Source organism: Moschus berezovskii, chromosome 28, assembly GCF_049115385.1.
Source record: "Moschus berezovskii isolate FMDL1 chromosome 28, NW_MosBer_1.0, whole genome shotgun sequence".
Classification (NCBI taxonomy): domain Eukaryota; kingdom Metazoa; phylum Chordata; class Mammalia; order Artiodactyla; family Moschidae; genus Moschus; species Moschus berezovskii.
This window is the reverse complement of record NC_142487.1, coordinates 6,892,507-6,909,859: the sequence shown is the minus strand read 5'-3', so window position 1 is coordinate 6,909,859 and position 17,353 is coordinate 6,892,507. Positions and strand designations below refer to the sequence as shown.

The 17,353-nt window shown below is 39.0% G+C and overlaps 1 protein-coding gene across 1 annotated transcript in view; it reads left to right on the top strand.

Annotated features, from left to right (window-relative positions):
• The first annotated feature begins 2,594 nt into the window (after nt 1-2,594).
• The window catches only part of DLGAP1 (DLG associated protein 1), a 533,225-nt gene continuing 518,466 nt past the window's right edge, over nt 2,595-17,353 (top strand). Inside the window, exon 1 of the mRNA XM_055417159.2 lies at nt 2,595-2,701. The gene's annotated coding sequence lies outside the window, so the exon portion shown is untranslated. The remainder of the gene's footprint in view (nt 2,702-17,353) is intronic.

The following is a 17,353-nucleotide window of genomic DNA, read 5'->3' as shown; positions in this document are numbered from 1 at the left end:
TACCAGAGAATCAGGAATTCTGCATTCTAATCTCAGTTCTGTCACCAAAGGCCAATGGCTTGGGCAAGTCATTTCCTTGGTTTCAGTTTGTTCAGCTTTAGAATAAGGAGATTGGGCAAGAATCAGTAAGTTTCTCAACTTGATCAGGAGAATGAGCCAGGGAGTATTTGCAAAATGCACATTTCCCTGAATCTACCCATGAATAAACTGATTTAATCAATCTTACATGAAATTCTGTAGTTTGTCTTTTTTACCAGTTTTCCAGACAATTGTGATGATCAACCACTCTGGAATCACTAGATTTGATGACATTTGAGACAACCTCCCACCTCCCATTGTTCCATTGTTTAAGATATTTGTGTACCTAAATATTATTTAAATCAGAAAATATCACAATTGTAATAAGATTGACTTTTATTGTGTATCTGGGTGTTTCTGTCAAAAACTGCATAATCTTTTCATTTTTTTCCTACAGAAAATTAAGAACAATGTCTAGCACAAAATAGTTTCTCAATATTTATGAATGAATAAGTGATCAGTTCCAAATGTTTAAAAAATTGATATTTTTAGTATCTCCCTGATGCTGGGAAGGATTGGGGGCAGGAGGAGAAGGGGACGACAGAGAATGAGATGCCTGGATGGCATCACCGACTTGATGGACATGAGTTTGAGTGAACTCCGGGAGTTGGTGATGGACAGGGAGGCCTGGCGTGCTGTGATTCATGGGGTCACAAAGAGTCAGACACTACTGAGTGACTGAACTGAACTGAACTGAACTGGGTAACCTATTTCTCATATGTAGGAAAAAAATTCAGAGTTCATCTGGTATCCTTCAACATTAAGAATACTTAACAGAATAGTCATATATAAGCCAAGACTCATAATGATAATTATACTTGATCACTTTTGATAATGGAAAACCATTTCTATCCTTTATAGTATAGATGAACGAGAGGCATGTGAAAGTATACTATTCCCAAGGTGCTTCATGTGCTGTGAAAATATGTGATATTTTTGTGCTCCTGTTGTTCTTGTTTTCAGCCACCCACGGCGTCCTAATTCTCAACCTGTCAACTTTGCCAGCCTCACGGTCTTGCTGGGACAACTTCTGCAGAGAATTGTATTAGCCCTGAACTTTTTGAATGACCAGTATGATTTGTGGAAACAAATACAGTCTCATGGGTTTCAAAAGGGATTGAACTCGGAGGCAGAAATTCTGAGATGTCATTCTGCCTTTGTGTCTCTTGATAAAATTAGTCAAGCCCTGTTACCTCTTCTGGCCTCTAGTTCCTCTTCTGTGAAGTGATTTCTCCATTTATTCAGACACTGTCACGGTACCTCTGACATTATTTGAATGTGCTACCACAGGCCACAAAATCGTATTGCTTAGAAGCAAACAGGAACAGAACTCTGTTGGTACTTTCATTTTTCAACACCAGTCATTTGTGCCTGTAACACAAGTCCTTGCCTCCATGACTTTTCAGAAAGCAAAAACATAGGTCAGCATAAAGCATGTGATATGACCATAATAGGTACCCCCCTCCTTAAGTCTGGGCCCAATTAAAAGTTCCATTTTATCACTTTCATGAGAAAATACTGTTACTAGTTGGAGCTAATGGTTTGGTTTAGGCCTCAGCCAGTATCTAGTAGGGGCTTCCCAGGTGACTCAGTGATAAAGAATCTGCCTGCCAAGGCAGGAGGTGTGATTCTGTCCTTGAGTCGGGAAGATCCCTTGCAGAAGGAAAGGACTACCCACTCCAGCATTCTTGCCTGGAAAATTCCATGGACCGAGGAGCCTAGCGGGTATGGTCCATGGGGTTGCAAAGAGTCAGATGTGACTGAGCATGCACAGCTCCTAGATCTAGTAATGCTCTTAGGAAGAGTCTGCCATGATTGGTGTCCTCTTGTGATAGCAAAGGGATTACCCTGGAAAGAATACTTTTTAACCACCCCCATTTTATTTTTTAGTTACAGTTACCTTGTTGCAGCATTGTTAAATATTGCACAGGAAGCGAACACAATCTTCTGTGTAATATATCTTACAAAATGACATGACCAGTGCTTGCATTTTATTACTTTTTAAAGAGAATATAAGCATTAATGGGAGAAAGGTATTAATAGACGGTAGAGTCGCAAACCTATTTATTATGGTGACATTGTCTTGTATTTTTTAGAGTTGATTTTCTTTTGAAGAGCCTAAAAGTAAAGTGTAGCATCGTGCGAGAACTCTGCCAGGCAAATTTTCTATGAAATGTTCTTCTCACATTATTGAATTTAACAGCTGCCAGAGTCATTGTGATCTTCTCAAGTAACTTTTTGTTTCAGGGTAGTTACTGTATCTGGGCTTCCCTGGTGGTTCAGACTGTAAAGAATCTGCCTGCAATGTGGGAGACCCAGGTTTGATCCCTGGGTTGGGAAGATGCCCTGGAGAAGGAAATGGCAACCCACTCTGGTATTCTTGCCTGGAGAATTCCATAGTCAGAGGAGCCTGGCAAGCTGTAGTCCATGGGGTTGCAAAGAGCTGGACATGACTGAGTAACTGAGATACACACACACTGCATCTAATTACTGCATTTTGTTATATTTCAGAACAGTTGGGCATCACACACCAAAAGGCACATCGGGTTAAAAAACAAAAGCTGTAAATTTTGGATCTTTTCCTGCATTAGAAGCAAAAAAAATGGAAAATTGATCATCAAAGGTAAAACTATCTCCTTTTCCTTTAAATCATATCTTCCTACAGCTTCCTCTTCAGTCACCATGTGTGAAGCAATTTTTTTTTTTTTATGATTGTGTGGTGAAGTTTAACAAACATATTTCTGGCTTATAATTCAAGGTGTATTAATATGCTGCTGACATACTCTTCTATTGTTTTAATCCCTTAATTGCCTGTTCAGAATTTGGACCAGATGTGTTTTATATGTTTAATCTTCATTCTTGGTGTTGATCTAGAGTGGCAGAGCAGGACGATGCATTTTTGTAAGTCTTTGGGCTATAGTGTTGCACTTTAGGTTAGGCATGTAATCATGGAAGTAAATGATGCTGTATCAGCTTCTTTTTTCTTGTGAGTGTTGGACAGATTTGAATTTATCACCACAAAGTGATCAGTTGATTTATGTGAGGTAAGAAAGACAATGGAAACACTTGAAGTAATGGTATGATCTCCATTCCTTTCATTTTATTGTGTAGTTAATGGAAAGAAAAAAGAATGGTCTTGACAATATGTGATATCAGATCTAAAGGGAATTGATATTGCCAAATATGTTAACAATTGATTGTTTTGTTTTGATTGTTTGCCCGGGACAACTGCTTGAGCATGCTTATTTACTGGGGAGTTGATTCCAAGGATTGGGGAGAGCGAATGGGGGAAAAAACAAAGACCAAAATAAGAGTAAATGAATGAGTCCTCCATGGTGGGTGTGGGAACGTGGTTCCCCTGGGACTTCCAAGAGGGTGTGAGATCCCCCCTGGAACTTCCACCTGAAGGACGTATAGCCAAAGGTTCACTCGTTGGCTTTTTCCCCTTGGTTGTGGATTGCTCATGGGTCATTAAATCCCCCACAGTGCTGAGCAGCGCCAGCACTGGTCACTTGTGGTGGACACTGTAAAGGCAAAGGGAATCTGAGTTGGTTCAGAACTGTCCATCTGTGCAGCCATGGCTGAGATCAGAGGTGGACCAACAGGGTATGATGCAGGGACCAGAAGTGTCTATTGTAGTTCTTTTTACTTTATTTCCAATAGTCAAATAAATCACATAATCCTCCTAAATGAACTATTTCCAGGAAGAAAATGTCTTGTGTTTTAAAGACATTGATGAGTGATATACAAATGGCATAGAACCAAAAGGAACTCTGTTTCAAAACTAACTTCTTATTCAATAAATTGTCCATGTTCAGAGGTGAAAAGTACATCCTGGTCCATGTGTACTTTCTACATTATATAGTAAGATTTAAAGTATGACCGAAATATTGGAAAAGAGATAATGGAATTAGATTTTATAGTGCCTCTACATATTATTCACTGTATATTGATTTCGTACAGGAAGGTGTCTGTGGATGCACAAAAATATAATTATTGTCTTTCCTATTTGGAAATAGCCCCGTTAACACTGTCATTATTGGTGTGAAAAGCGTGACTGTAATTATGCATGTCCGAGCATAAAATTACAAGGATGGTCAGCTGACAAAATGGATTTAACACATTAAAGTGAATCAGGGTTTGTTTGTTGATTGGTTTTTGGCAATGAGGACATTCAGCAGATGAAAATAAAGCCAGATAAAGGCTGTGGTTTGTTGTGACCTAGAAGATCCTTTGTTCAGAGGAGAGATGTTACCAGGGAACTCTAAGGAGCAACTCTGCAATCACATGAATAAGCAACATTTCAACTGATAAAATTAACATGCAAATTCCTAATGAGGGAAATGAAAATGGTAGAAGAAGGGAAAGGGTGGCCGAAGAGGCAGGGCCGGGGACCCAAGAAAACAGTGACAGTTGGTGAGACAGAAATCCCCAAAGCAGACAGATGAAACTGCAGAAATAAGAGAATCCCACAGCAGTGGAGAGATGCCTCTCAGAGCAGACCTCATCGTGAGCCCAGGATGCAGACTGAACAAATGGTCTCGGTTCAGTTGAGGCATGATACATTCCTGGGTCATCACAGAAAGAATCAATTAACGTGTCTTCTCACCTAAATAGCACAGCTGTCTCCTTTGTCTTCCTCTCTGTGGTCCCATTAGATTCCAAGGCCTCCTGAATAAAAACTCTGATCACATTTTCTCTTTGCTTAGAAAGTATTCCCTTGTCTACCAAGTCATCATCGTCCAAACTTCTTAATCAGATATTTAAAACCTACCACTCTGTTTTCAGGCTTAGCTTTCTTATCCTTGATGCCACTCACCAATGGTCTAGACCATTGCTTTAGTACTGCAAATTCTGTGATGTATCTGGTCTCCCAAGTGATTTGGATGCATTTGGGTTCTCAAACATAGGTGAGTCTAGAACCGGACCCAAGAATTTGCCTTGTTAAAATGTTCCCAGGCTGTGTCACTATTGCTGGTACAGGAACCTTACTTTGAGAATCACTCTGGGAAAAACAAATGATCCAGGCTGGCACTGTGGTTTCTACATTGCAGTTTAAATCAAAGACTGATTGCAATAAAAGGGCTTGCTTGCCAGCATCACCATTGCTATACTGTGTACTAGATTAAGAACAGAGTCTGTCTCCTGGTCAAATACCATCTTAGTGTCATAAAATCCCCCACAGTAAGCTTCTTGATACATTTCTATATCCCCTGCTGTGTTATAGGCTTATAAACGTTTATTAGATGGATGGAAGGAAAGGAAGGGGAGAAGGAGAGAGGAACAGACAGACAGGTTTGGCAAGCAAGTGTTGATTTCAGCAAGAAACTTCATGCCTACAAAGAAATTGCTGTGGTAAATGCCATTAGGGAAAGACTAATTACCATCACACGAAAACCTCCTTATTTTATAAGAACATACTCCATATTTCAGGCATTTGATTAGGTGGAATAACTATGGAGTCAGAGCCTGAGCATCTGGGTATCAATAGTATTGTGCTCTATAATAAGCAGAATCTTTCACAAAAGACTTTTGCTGTTTGATTGAGTTCAGCAGAGGAGAGATGTCATTTCTATCAAGACAAATTGTGCATTTTACTTTATAAAAGAGCCACTGGCTGTGTGCAAGCAGGAAATCACATCTATTTAATGAATTCCTTTGCCAGTGTCCCTTCCTTGAGTTTAAATTTTGCAGCTGCAGCATCGTTTGAATGTTTATTCACATTTCGGACAATTGTGCTTTCCGGTTTTTTGCTTTCCTGCGTTCAGATGTGTTCATGTGTCACTGCTGCAAATTCTTTCTCTGCATCTTTTATCTGCGCACATCATCCATGATTGGCTTGTAAATTTATCCTACTTTTCTTACTAAAATAACTGTTCCTGCTGTCTGCTTTCTGCCTGCTCTTTGATTTAGTCCTGAAATTGGGCTCAAGGCCTACTTTTAGAGCTCAGCGTGAAATTTATTCTGTATGTTTTTAAACCAGGTTCCTACTTGTTTCTTTCTGTTATAGGCTCTGTGTTGGCACCAACTTCAAAATGCGCCCTTGAAAGAGCCTCTTATTAATTATGTATCAGCATAAATAATAACAATGAATGAAAACAGGAATCTTGAAAATTTATTTTAAAAATTTATTTCATCATGTACTTTAATGGTAGAAAATGTCACCTGCTGCTATGGCATACCTGGTGTTAAGCTTCGAGGAAAGGACTAGTTCCACCCTTGTTACCTTGATGTGTGTCCTTGGCTGAGTCATCAGGCCTCAGCTACCTCCATTATAAAAAAGAAGGATTTACTATAAATGTCACTAAGGGGTTCATTCTGGTTCCTTATCTTGTAATGTCAAGATGCAGGTCATATGAAATGCTGCTTAAAATCAAGTATGAGAATATGATTGAGTCAGTTCATCAACTAACATGGTAACCTTTTGGAGGTAAAGTTGAAAGAACATGGTTTAGGGTGCAGAAAGATCTGTGTTCAAAATTCAGCTCTTCCACATATTAACAGCATGAGCTTGGAGAATTGACTGCACCCTTTGGTGTGCCTCAGTTTCTTCATCTGTAAAATGGGGACAGTGTTGTCATCATCTGCTCGGTTGCTTTAAAAACGGGATAATCTCAAGGGGATCCCCATAAGGATAACAGCTGATCTTTTAATAGAAACTCTTCAGGCAGGAGGGAATGGCAGGGCATACTTAAAGTGATGAAAGAAAATAACCTACAGCCCAGATTACTGTACCCAGCAAGGATCTCATTCAAATATGAAGGAGAAATCAAAAGCTTTACAGACAAGCAAAAGCTGAGAGAATTCAGCATCACCAAACCAGCTCTCCAACAAATACTAAAGGATCTTCTCTATACAGGAAACACAGAATGAGTGTATAAACTCGAACCCAAAACAATAAAGTAAATGGCAACGGGATCATACTTATTAGTAATTACCTTAAATGTAAATGGGTTGAATGCCCCAACCAAAAGACAAAGGCTGGCTGAATGGATACAAAAACAAGACCCCTGTATATGTTGTCTACAAGAGACCCACCTCAAAATGAGGGACATATACAGACTGAAAGTGAAGGGCTGGAAAAAGATATTCCACGCAAATAGAGACCAAAAGAAAGCAGGAGTAGCAATACTCATATCAGATAAAATAGACTTTAAAACAAAGGCTGTGAAAAGAGACAAAGAAGGACACTACATAATGATCAAAGGATCAATCCAAGAAGAAGATATAACAATTATAAATATATATGCACCCAACATAGGAGCACCGCAACATGTAAGACAAATGCTAACAAGTATGAAAGGGGAAATTAACAATAACACAATAATAGTGGGAGACTTTAATACCCCACTCACACCTATGCATAGATCAACTAAACAGAAAATTAACAAGGAAACACAAACCTTAAATGATACAATAGACAAGTTAGACCTATAGATATCTATAGGACATTTCACCCCACAACAATGAATTTCACCTTCTTCTCAAGCACACACGGAACCTTCTCCAGGATAGATCACATGTTGGGCCATAAGTCTAGCCTTGGTAAATTCAAAAAAATTGAAATCATTCCAAGCATCTTTTCTGACCACAATGCAGTAAGACTAGATCTCAATTACAGAATAAAACCTATTAAAAATGCCAACATATGGAGGCTGAACAACATGCTGCTGAATAATGAACAAATCATAGAAGAAACCAAAAGAGAAATCAAAAAATGCATAGAAATGAATGAAAATGAAAACACAACAACCCAGAACCTGTGGGACACTGTGAAAGCAGTGCTAAGGGGAAAGTTCATAGCAGTACAGGCATACCTCAAGAAACAAGAAAAAAGCCAACTAAATAACCTAACTCTACACCTAAAGCAACTAGAAAAGGAAGAAATGAAGAACCCCAGGGTTAGTAGAAGGAAAGATATCTTAAAAATTAGGGCAGAAATAAATGCAAAAGAAACAAAAGAGACCATAGCAAAAATCAACAAAGCCAAAAGCTGGTTCTTTGAGAGGGTAAATAAAATGGACAGACCACTAGCCAGACTCATCAAGAAACAAAGGGAGAAAAACCAAATCAATAAAATTAGAAATGAAAAGGGAGAGATCACAACAGACAACACAGAAATACAAAGCATCATAAGAGACTACTATCAGCAATTATATGCCAACAAAATTGACAACTTGGAAGAAATGGACAAATTCTTAGAAAAGTACAACTTTCCCAAACTGAACCAGGAAGAAATAGAAAATCTTAACAGACCCATCACAAGCATGGAAATTGAAACTGTAATCAGAAATCTTCCAGCAAACAAAAGCCCGGGTCCAGACGGCTTCACAGCTGAATTCTACCAAAAATTTAGAGAAGAGCTAACACCTATCCTACTCAAACTCTTCCAGAAAATTGCAGAGGAAGGTAAACTTCCAAACTCATTCTATAAGGCCACCATCACCCTAATACCAAAACCTGACAAAGATGCCACAAAAAAAGAGAACTGCAGGCCAATATCACTGATGAACATAGATCAAAAATCCTTAACAAAATTCTAGCAATCAGAATCCAACAACACATTAAAAAGATCATACATCATGACCAAGTGGGCTTTATCCCAGGGATGCAAGGATTCTTCAATATCTGCAAATCAATCAATGTAATACACCACATTAACAAAATGAAAAATAAAAACCATATGATTATCTCAATAGATGCAGAGAAAGCCTTTGACAAAATTCAACATCCATTTATGATCAAAACCCTCCAGAAGGTGGGAATAGAGGGAACATTCCTCAACATAATAAAAGCTATATATGACAAACCCACAACAAACATTATCCTCAATGGTGAAAAATTGAAAGCATTTCCCCTAAAGGGTGCCCACTCTCACCACTACTATTGAACATAGTTTTGGAAGTTTTGGCCACAACAATCAGAGCAGAAAAAGACATAAAAGGAATCCAAATCGGAAATAAGATGTAAAACTCTCACTGTTTGCAGATGACAGGATCCTCTACACAGAAAACCCTAAAGACTCTACCAGAAAATTACTAGAGCTAATCAGTGAATATAGTAAAGTTTCAGAATATAAAATCAACACACAGAAATCCCTTGCATTCCTATACACTAATAATGAGGAAATAGAGAAATTAAGGAAACAATTCCATTCACTGTTGCAAAGAGAAGAATAAAATACTTAGGAATATATCTACCTAAAGAAACAAAAGACCTATATATAGAAAACTATAAAACACTGATGAAAGAAATCAGAGAGGACACTAATAGATGGAGAAATATACTGTGTTCATGGATTGGAAGAATAAATATTGTGAAAATGATATATTACCCAAAGTAATTTGTAAGTTCAATGCAATCACTATCAAGCTACCAACAGTGTTTTTCACAGAGCTAGAATAAATAATTTCACAATTTGTATGGAAATATAAAAAACCTCGAATAGCCAAAGCAATCTTGAGAAAGAAGAATGAACTGGAGGAATCAACCTGCAGGACTTCAGGCTCTACTACAAAGCCACAGTCATCAAGACAGTATGGTACTGGCATAAAGACAGAAATATAGATCAGTGGAACAAAATAGAAAGCCCAGAGATGAATCCATGCACCTATGGACACCAGGGAGGCAAGAATATTCAATGGAGTAAAGACAATCTCTTTAACAAGTGGTGCTGGGAAAACTGGACAACCACTTGTAAAAGAATGAAACTAGAACACTTTCTAACACCATACATAAAAATAAACTCAAAATGGATTAAAGATCTAAATGAAAGACCAGAAACTATAAAACTCCTAGAGGAGAACATAGGCAAAACACTGTCCGACATAAATCACAGCAGGATCCTCCATGACCCACCTCTCAGAATATTGGAAATAAAAGCACAAATAAACAAATGGGACCTAATTAAAATTAAAAGCTTCTGCACAGCAAAGGAAACTATAAGCAAGGTGAAAAGACAGCCTTCAGAATGGGAGAAAATAATATCAAATGAAGCAACTGACAAAGGATTAATCTCAAAAATATACAAGCAACTCCTGCAGCTCAATTCCAGAAAAATAAACGACCCAATCAAAAAATGGGCCAAAGAACTGAACAGACATTTCTCCAAAGAAGACATACAGATGGCTAACAAACACATGAAAAGATGCTCAGCATCACTCATAATCAGAGAAATGCAAATCAAAAACCACAATGAGGTACCATTTCACGCCAGTCAGAATGGCTGCTATCCAAACGTCTACAAGTAATAAATGCTGGAGAGGGTGTGGAGAAAAGGGAACCCTCTTACACTGTTGGTGGGAATGCAAACTAGTACATCCACTGTGGAGAACAGTGTGGAGGTTCCTTAAAAAACTGGAAATAGAACTGCCATACAACCCAGCAATCGCACTGCTGGGCATACACACCAACGAAACCAGAATTGAAAGAGACACATGTACTCCAATGTTCATTGCTGTACTGTTTATAATAGCCAGGACATGGAAGCAACCTAGATGTCCATCAGCAGACGAATGGATAAGAAAGCTGTGGTACATTTATGCAATGGAGTATTACTCAGCAATTAAAAAGAATACATTTGAATCAGTTCTAATGAGGTGGATGAAACTGGAGCCTTTTATACAGAGTGAAGTCAGCCAGAAAGAAAACCACCAATACAGTATACTAGTGCATATATATGGAATTTAGAAAGATGATAACGATAACTCTGTATGTGAGACAGCAAAAGAGACACAGATGTATAGATCAGTCTTTTGGACTCTGTGGGAGAGGGTGAGGGTGGGATGATTTGGGAGAATGGCATTGAAACATGTACATTATCATATGTGAAACGAATCGCCAGTCCAAGTCAATGCATGATACAGGATGCTCGGGGCTGGTGCACGGGGATGACCCAGAGGGATGGGATGGGGAGGGAGGTGGGGGGGGAGGGTTCAAGATGGGGAACATATGTACACCTGGGGCAGATTCATGTCAATGTATGACAAAACCAATACAATAATGTAAAGTAATTAGCCTCCAATTAAAATAAATAAATTTAAAAAAACACAACGGGATAATCTGAAGAATATCCAGCACTCACCAACTGAGCACAGCGAGCTCTAAGGACCTCTGCAGGCTTCTAAGCCAGCTGGAGCCCACACCATGGTTTTAAAGGTTAGTGGAAATTCCATTCTTCTTCTCCACTATAATTCTACAAGGCTAAGAAATGTATATCTGTGATTCTAAGAGACGAACTCAGTTTGGAAAATGTACCTGAAATTTAGTCATCTGAGACCAGGCAAGACAAATAGGAAAATTCAGCAGTAGGTTTTCAGCCTGACAGGGTATATGGTTCCATACATTGTGAGTAATTTATACAGAGCAAGCAAGGCCCTTTTCATCAAGACTGACTCTTTCCGTGTCAAACCTTAAGGTTTGCAAATTGCATTCTGACTCTGACTTTGTTATGTGGCCACACTTTGGCCAGAAATGAAAGCCTCTTTAAGACTTCAGCTTAGCCTGAACAAATGTTACTCTGCTCTTGATTTATATCTGATTCCAGTAAATTCGAAGGTATGCCTCACTTTTTTCTTTCTTGCCCTCTGAAAATGTATGTTTATAGCCAGTTTTTACCCAGATAAATTACATTTGGGGCAAAGATGATTTGTTTACTATAGGATCCATGCAACTATTGAATATTTTTCTGCTCTTTTCATTTATCAACTTTTTGAGATTGAATTGTCACTTTGATACTGGTTGACCTCAGTCCTTTCTCAGCAGAAATTCAGAACTTCCTCCTTAATAGGTGTAGATCAATAAAGGTTTGGTGGACGATTTCATCAATCTTAGCAGAGGGTTTAACCCTGTGGGCTTCTTTACTCTTTCAATATTTTATAAATCCTCTGTAAGTTAATGTCTTTTGAGATAAAGCTTACTATATTTTATTCCTCTATGCTTTTTCATGACAAATGATTTAGAGCCAGGAACTGCTGGTGCTGTTCGAGTACATTGATTACTTTAGACACCTGTAAGATAACTAAAATCTAATTGTGGGCTGTTGTGTTTATTTGTCATGTCTCTGAGACATATCACCGTGCAGATGAAAATCATACTGATGAGGCTGTTTTAAGCTCTGGGAGATAGATACATATATGTGTCAGCATACCGCCTACTCAGTGTGTGGTGATGGTTTAGTGGAGATGTTGGTGTGGTGGTGTCTATTTAGCAACCCAGTCATCCACAGTAGTGTACTTAATTTCTGCATAAGTCAATTATTACCAAAATTGGCCTTTTCTATTAAAAGATCTATTAAGTACTATCTGAAGGACATATGTTCTCCATTGTATGATAGAAGCATTTCTTTGTAAAACAGAGTATAATAGAATTTATCACAGCTCACATTTTTTTTTTTTTAGTATTTGTTGACATTTTGAAAATCCCCAAGGACAACATTTACTCTGTAGTAAAAGGGTTGGACTGTAAAGAAGGCTGAGCACAGAAAAATGGATGCTTTTGAGTTGTGGTGCTGGAGAAAGACTCTTGAAAGTCCCTTGGACAGCACAAGGATCAAACCAGTCAATCCTAAAAGAAATCAACCCTGAATATTCATTGGAAAGACTGATGCTGAAGCTCCAATACTTTGGCCACCTGATGTGAAGAGTTGACTCATTGGAAAAGACCCTGATGCTGGGAAAGATTGAAGGCAGGAAGAGAAGGGGGCGACATGGGGATGAGATGGTTGGATGGCATTACCGACTCAATGGACCTAAGTCTGAGCAAACTCCAAGGGATGGTGGACAGAGAAGCCTAGCAGGCTATAGTCCATGGGGTTGCAAAGAGTCAGACACAACTGAGTGACTGAACAACAAAAAGATGCAGCTTGATGAGAATTACAAGAGAAAAAAACAAAATGCATATTGGCTAAATTTTTTTCATTCCTGCTGTACTCTCATAATGTACTAGAAATTATCATCTAAAATATTTACTTAAAGCTAAATTTAGGGAAAAGATGATCCCACTTAAAACAACCAACACGAGTGCAGGGATTTTTCTTGCCATTCCAATATTATCTGGGAATTATAAATCATGTAAAGTACAAATTTGACAAAATAGCTGTAGTGATACACAATTTATTTCTCTCTGGCATATCAAATATTTGAGGGCTTTGTATTTATTTATGATTTAAAATATAATAGCAAACATATGTCAAATACCTGTATGGGGCGGGGGGACATAATTTTATAGCTACCCTTTTAGGGTCTTTGACTTGGCCTGAGAATTAAGTTGATGTAAGGTAAGTGAACCGGAGAAGGCACTGGCAAGCCACTCCAGTACTCTTGCCTAGAAAATCCCATGGATGGAGGAGCCTGGTAGGGTGCAGTCCGTGGGGTCGCTAAAGGTCGGACACGACTGAGCAAGTTCATTTCCACTTTTCACTTTCACACATTGGAGAAGGAAATGGCAACCCACTCCAGTATTCTTGCTGGGAGAATCCCAGGGATGGGAGAGCCTGGTGGGCTTCCATCTGTGGGGTCACACAGAGTTGGACATGACTAAAGTGACTTAGCAGCAGCAAGGTAAGTGAACAGAAAATTGCACAAATGAATTCAGTATAAGTTTTATGTGACTTGAATGTCTTCATAAAAAAATAAAGATGAAAAGAAGTGGTGGAATCTAAGTGTTTATATACTAAGTTGAACAAAGAGATAGAATTGTGGAAACGTAACTAAAATATACAGGTGGCCTAGAGGAAGATAAGAGTTATTTTAATGAGGTCTCTTTATATAGAATTCTCTCATCCTCCATGCCCTGTCTCTGGTAATAATAATGTTTTCCCCCTGTACATGGAGGGCATCTTTCATATGGGAGTTTTGTCTTCTGCTTTTAGGAAGTGAAGGGACCTCAGAACACAGTGTTCTCCTCGTATCTACTGTTTTTCAAGTGCCTTTGACTCAATAATCCTTATGCCACAGTGGCATATTTACCTTCCAGGCATTGTTTTGAGCACTTTATCTGAGATCTCACTTAATCCTGACTCTAACCTATGAGAACATTTTATACAACTTCAGGGAGAAATTGACAAATCCACCATCATGGAAATAGATTTCAAACTATTTTTCTTCCTGTTAGAGGAAACTCATAAAAATCTCACCAAAGACACAGAAGATATGAACACACACTAAGAAACTTCATTTAATGGTCATAAATGGACTTTTTAAATCAACAGAGAATACCAGTTCTTCTTCAGTTCTTATATAATATTTAAAAATTACTGAGCCATAAACCAGGACTGAGGCTTCCCAGGTGATTCAGTGGTTAAGAATCTACCTGAAGGGCAGGAGATGTAGGTTCAATCTCTGGATCAGAAAGATCCCCTGGAGAAGGAAATGGCAACCCACTGCAGTATTCTTGCCTGGAGAATTCCATAGACAGAGGAGGCTGATGGGTTGCAGTCCATGACGTTGCAAGAGTTGGACCCAACTTAGTGACTGGATAACAACGACAAACCAAGATGGAAATGTACTCTGCATTTCACAGATGGAGAAACTGAGGCATGAGGAAACTAAAGAACTTGCCAAAGAACACAGAACTAGTATGTGGCAGAGCAGGACACAGACTCGCGGTAGTCAGAGCCACCTGACTCCTACGTTATAAGCCCACACCACATTGTCCTACAGGTGAAAAGCAGGTAAATTTATATACCAGGCCAAGAGGGCTAGGATTACTCCAGTTTTTTAGATTACATTTGAAAGCAAGGATGTGCCTGATTTGAGGTCAACCAGTTAAGAGTGATAGTGACACTAGATTTAGGAGAAAATTCACACCATAAATTATTTGCATACACACATGCCTACAAACAAATACATAGGCACATTGCACTGGGTGTGTGTGTGTGTTCAGTCATGCCCAACTCTTTGCGACCCCATGGACTGTAGCCCACCAGGCTCCTCTGTCAGTGGGATTTCCCAGGCAAGAATACTGGAGTGGGTTGCCATTTCCTTCTCCAGAGGATCTTTCCCACCCAGGGATAGAAGCTATGTCTCATGTGTCTCCTGCATTGGCAGAGAGAGTCTTTACCAATGGCGTGACCTGGGAAGCCACTACCATAAATTAGATTAGATTTAAGTAGTTGCTAAATGTTTAAATAGCAAAAACAAAGCAAGAATGACATAGATTGAATTTATTGTAAATTCATTCTCATTAATAACCCATCCCTGAATATTGGTCATGTTTAGGTTCCTGTGTGTGAAATAGGACATTCCATTGATGTTTCATGGTCATGTCAAACTCATTATTTTCAATACTCAACCCACAAATGCCCCCTTCCATCTGTTCCTCCCTCCTCTGCGACTCTCTGTTCCCATCTATGTTACCATGACCCATACACCCTCTTGCTTAAGCTGGAAACCTGGGAGTCATCTGTGAAATCACTTCCTCCCACCACTTTTGGAAAATTTAAATGAATTTGTTGAATGAAGTTCTATATTACCCATCTAATACGTGAATGCCCAGCTGGTCAGGTGATTACAGTCAGAGTGTGGTGATGAGACGTTATACTCTGGTGTTTTCTCACGTGCTTGGGTTTCTGGCCACACTATTCCATCCCCATGTATGGGTTTATGTTTTTGCATTTTGTTAGTGGTGGTGTGTTGTTGGTGTTTCGTGTAATACATGCAGGGAACATCGACTGTAGAACAGCTGAGAGATTCTCTCCTCTCAGTGAAGGCATTGGATTTGTTGAAAGTTACCGCGTATGGCCTTTGGCACACACAGCTCTCAGCAGTGTTTTCCTCTTTAATTATGTCCCCCAGGAAAAAATAATCACTTCCCTGGCAAGGCAGCTTTCCTAATCAAAGACTTCCTGGGTCTTAAGTAATAAGAAACTCAAAAGTTTCGAATGGAAACTTAGAGTGGGGCTTAATTGGGCGTGTATTTTAATCTCCTAGGAAGATGAAGAAACTCTAAATGTTACAGATAAGAAAATATTTCATGAAGGATACATGGATGGTTTCATAGATTTTGATCTATTTTTATTTAAGAGAAGTTACTGGCACAATAATGTGTGCATTAGTATTAAAAAGTTTGAGTAATGTATCTTCCTTGACCTGTAAATTACTGCTTCTTTCCTGATCATTTTATTGTCATTATTTTTCACTTGAACCTTTTTCTAGGTGTGAGAAATTTTGCTTAGTTAGCATATGAAGGAAGGTGCCTCAGGCAGGTAGACTGAAGACATTCCCAGGGGATTTTAACAGTAAGAGGAACCTTGCCCCCTAACCTCCCAACCCAGGGAGATAGTTAACAGAAAAAAAGAGAAGAATTATAGACTGAACTCCAAGGGAAGGCCCTCATGTAGGGGACAGAAGAAGGAATTAGCTAGGAAGTCAAAATTAGCTAGACAATGGTTAAAGCAGTTAAAAACAGATTTTATTCAGGATTATTGCATTAGGGCCAAACAGACCTCGGTAGCAAATTGGTTTCAATTCCAAGTAAATTATGGACAAATAGGGCCTTATACTTAAATAAATTATGGACAAGTATGGACTTCCCTTGTGACTCAGCTGGTAAAGAACCCACCTGCAGGGAGACCTGGGTTCAATCCCTGGGCTGGGAAGATCCTCTGGAGAAGGGAAAGGCACTAGTATTCTGTCCTGGAGAATTTACAGTCCTTGGGGTCACAAAGAGTCAGACACAACTGAGGGACTTTCACTTAACAAAAACAAGGGATTTTAAGTAAGAAGCAGATGGGAGTCAGTGGATGGAAATTACTAAAAGGTAACATCAGGAGCAAGGGAAGATTCTGGTTAAACAGGCCTGATAGGATTCTTGCTAAAGGCAGACCAGGGTGACCAGAGATATCAAAGGTGGAGGGTGGAGAATTTGATCAGATCACAAGGCGATCAGTTACAAAAGGTGGGGTGTCTGTCTAAACTGACTTAGCAAAATTCTTGCTACAGCTGGGTGATGCAAGCCCAACGAGGATGAGCCTAAGGGGAGGCCTCAAGGCTTCAAGGAGATGGACAGTGAGAAAGAAAGTTTCAGGATTAAGCCTAGCAAATGTAATTAATGTGATCATGTCCTAATTCTGAATAGAGTGATTTCTTTCAAATATATTGATATGTCTGCTTTTATTTCATGGAAAAAAAAAAAGTGAACTCCTAGATAACAGAACTGATTTTTCCCCCATGCATTTGCATCCCTCATAATACCTCATACGACTGAAGTGACTTAGCAGCAGCAACAACAATACCTCATAATACACAGTGTATTGCATTACATAAAAGCAAATAAA